The following is a 3,790-nucleotide window of genomic DNA, read 5'->3' on the forward strand; positions in this document are numbered from 1 at the left end:
TCAATTAAAAAAATTTAAAAAGAAGGGAAATTTATCTCCCCAGTTTCTGAATATGTGCTGACCTTTTGACTTTCCTTGACCAATACAGTGTGGTGGAAGTGATGCCAAGTTTCTGCTTCAAGAGGTCTTGCAGTTCCCACTCTGTATTTGCTTGGCATGCTGCCACAATGTGAAGATGCCCAGGATAATATTGAGGATGAAAGGCTACAAGGGGAGAGAGAGGTCCAGCCAATAGTCAGCACTAACTGCCATCCATGAGTGCACCCAGTCAAGCTGCCAGATGACTGTAGCAGCTACATGCACGATCCCAGACAAGGCCAGAGAGCACATAAAATGGCTTTAAGGCACTGATTCTAGGGTGGTTTGCTACACAGTAATAGTATATATGTGTGTGTATGTATGTGTGTGTATGTGTATATGTAATATATACACATACACACACTCACATATATATTCTCTAGCCTTGAAGATGAGGGAATATTTTTAAAGAGGGTCTTAGGTTAATCATTAGGATGCACTTGCAGACTTTAAGGATCAAAAATTTCCTTAAAGCTGTAATGATGTGTCACCTAGGTTGCTGCAGTGAACAACGAAAAGGGAAGACAAATAATTTTTCTGTGATGGTTTGTGCATAGTGTTTTTAGAGGTAGGGTGAAAATTCTAGAAGATGTTCAAAGTCTCTTTAAACTCTAGGGCCCTGTGAAATTCAGTTGTGATTTCAGCAACTCCATTCCCGCTTCGTGAACTTGTACGTGGCATTTTAATACCTTTCACAAATGACAAGATCTGCTGGCTCATCTTTCACATACAATGTGATCCAAAACAGCTGTGGTACAGTGTAGGCAACACAGTATAGCCAGCATAACATAGTGACTAAGGTCATGAGTTCCAGAGCCATACTGTTTGGGTTCAAATGCTGGTTCAGTTACCTATCAGCTGTAACCTTGATGAGTTATTTAACCATTCTTTGCCTCAGTTTCTCCCCCTGAAGAATGGAATGATAACAAAATCTCATGGGATTGTTGTTAGGATTAAATGAGTTAATGCTTGAGCTTAAAACATATTACTCAAAACATGTCAGATACTAGCACTGTTATTTTATAAAGGGAATGATCTAGGTCCTAGGCTCAGTTCTGTTAACTGTGTGACCTTCAGCACATCAGTTAACCTATCTGGGTTTCAGTTTTCTGCCTATAAAGTAAGGTTTACTATGTAACTTCCATGGTTTCTTTTCCTCTTTAAAATTCTATGATTCAGGGTTCAATATTTGTTCTACCCACATGCACATTACAATCTTGTCTATAATTCTAATTTTTCAAAGATTGTTTAAAACTTATTCTATTAACAAGCAATTTTGAGGACCCTCTAGTAATGACCACTTTGAAGTACAATATAAATAATACTGCATTTACTCAGGAAACTAAACATTTTTTATTCACATCTGGTCAGCAAACATTTACAACTCTTACATATCCGAAGAGATGCCTTTTCAGGTTTATGAAAACTTAAAATTGTATATTCATTTTTTAAACCCATGATAAATTTGCTTATTAAAGTAGAAAAAGATCCTCCAAAAGTGAAGACAATATTTCACCACAAATTTTACCAAAGATGTCCAGTGTTAAATAAAATCCACTGTTAAGGGTCACATTTAAAATTTTTTTCTATTTTTTTGCTTAAGCATATTACACACAATATTATAAAAAATGTGATTTTTTAAATTGGCTTCATAACACCATCATGTGGACGTAGTTTATTTTACACTGGTTTACAAATTGTGGCATTTCATTTTAGTTTGATGTTTTGTATTGCTTCTTGACAATGGGACAGATGAAAAGATCAAACATACTAAGGTGACCAGTTAGTATGTAGAATGTACAGTACGTGGAATTCCTTTTAAAAAGTTTTTCATTTTCCTATCCTTTCCCTATCACCCCTATAATCAAGCTGCTACAATCCCTTAGGACCTATGCAAATGTTCCATTCAATATTTTTACAGTAACAAATTTATCAATTACTGGATCTACTACAAACTTAACTTTTAATTCTGAAAATAGATTTCAGTCACTCATTTGTTTTTCCAAAAGCCTATCTACGAAACTTTGTTTTTCAGGGATCCGAAAACTGGCAAGCTAACTACGAAGTGGATCTTGGGGGTGGGGGGCGGGGGAGAGATGGAGATAAATAAAGCAAAGGGGCTTCTTCTGTCTTAAAGTTTTCATATTTGCTTCTGGAGCAAGAATTCTATCCTAGGCGTCGGGGAGAAGGCGAGGGAGGCGTCTCTCCTGCCCCCGAGCAGCGGCACACGGGTTTGCTGAATTTGACAGACCACTGCGATCTTGGGGGATTTTCCAAGCTGGAAGAGAGCGCCGATGAGAAAAAGTGCGTACAGCCCACGTGACCCAACTTCACTTTCAGGTGCCAGAAGCGGAGCGCAGCTGCAATCAATACCGATCTTCCACCAACTAGGTTGTATTCCTCCCAAGGACCTGCTAAAACCCCCTAAGTTCTGAGAGACACACTTCGGAAATTGTTGGGTTAAAAAAAAAAAGAAAGTTCCACTTGTACCATTTATAAATGCGCTGACAACTTTTTCGGAATCACCACGATTTACGGCTTATGCATTTGCCAAGCCTTTTCCTACAGTTCCCTCCCTTGCTTTTCCAAGCCTCCCGTTTCGGTTCCACCGAAAGAAGAAAAGCGATAGCAACAGTTTGGTTGCCCAGCAGCCCGTCTCCCGGGCGCAATCACCGCACCAGGGGCCTCACGCCTCTCGGCCCGCGAAGCCCAGGACTTCGGCTCCCAGTCCGCCGGGGACGTGCGGGAGTACGGCCGCTTCGAGACCCGGGCCGCGGTCCCGCATCACCCGCCCCGGCTCCCTCCCCGCGCCCGGCCGCAGAGCGTCGCCACCCCACCGTCGGGGGCGCCGGGCTAGGCGCATGCGCGCGGCGCTCCCGGGCGTGCCGGCCACACTCCCCCCACCCACTCCGAGAGCTTGTCACTTCCTGCCCTCGCCCCATCTCCGTCCGGGGTCAGTCAGTCGCTCCCTGTCGCAGCCGGCGAGTCTCTGCTTCCCCCTTCCTACGCGCTCCGCGGCGGCAGCTCAGGCTCTTCGTGGAGGGGCAGACAGAGAAAGAGAGAGACTGACTTAATAAAGTTTCCTGAAACAACAACTATTACCAAGAAGAGCTCAAGGCGGGGGAAACCCCCATCCTTCCCCGCCCCTCTCCAAAAGCCTGAGGGACCGTCGCAGGTGGAGCGGCGCTGAGGGGAGCCGGGCTCCGGCGGCAGCCGTTGCCCTGGCAAGGGGCGCCTCGGGTCCTGCCCGCTCCGGTTCCGGCTCCTTCGGTGGCGGCGGCAGCGGCTGCGGGGCGGTACCTCCTGTCAACTGCCTGCGCCCGCGCGCCGTCAGCCCGCCCGCCCAGCTCCACAGCGCGGAGGGACGCCGTGAGCCGCCGCCACAGCCGTCGCCTCGGGCCGCGGAGGGACGTGGTGAGCTGCGGCGCTTCCGCGTCAGCGCCGGCGGGGAATCTTTGGGAGCGCGTCGAGCCCGAACCCCGGTCCCTTCGCGCGGTCCGCCGAGGCTGCGCCAGGTGGGGCCCGAAGCCGCCTCTCACGCCAGGCTGTCCCCGCGGCCGTCCGGCCTGCCTGCCTTCCTTCCTTCCGCCCGCCCGTCGGCCCGCCCTAAGAGTTCAGTAAGTGGGGCGCACTTGGTTGGGGGGACGGGGGTTCAGCCGGGGAGACCCTGGCGCACGTGCGTCGTGGGAGGGCGCGACGTGGGCCGGCCGCC

At 48.3% G+C, this 3,790-nt stretch overlaps 1 protein-coding gene across 3 annotated transcripts in view; it reads left to right on the plus strand.

The window, feature by feature from the left end:
• Window positions 1-3,378: 3,378 nt before the first annotated feature.
• The window catches only part of ZNF800 (zinc finger protein 800), a 30,938-nt gene continuing 30,526 nt past the window's right edge, over window positions 3,379-3,790 (plus strand). For 2 of the 3 annotated variants that reach the window (XM_024757771.1, XM_024757773.1), the window contains exon 1: window positions 3,558-3,695. The gene's annotated coding sequence lies outside the window, so the exon portion shown is untranslated. Of the gene's footprint in view, window positions 3,493-3,557; window positions 3,696-3,790 lie in introns of those variants that run through there. The other variant, XM_024757772.1, reaches the window with a different exon arrangement.

This window comes from Neophocaena asiaeorientalis, unplaced genomic scaffold (assembly GCF_003031525.2).
Source record: "Neophocaena asiaeorientalis asiaeorientalis breed wild unplaced genomic scaffold, Neophocaena_asiaeorientalis_V1.1 scaffold116, whole genome shotgun sequence".
NCBI lineage: Eukaryota > Metazoa > Chordata > Mammalia > Artiodactyla > Phocoenidae > Neophocaena > Neophocaena asiaeorientalis.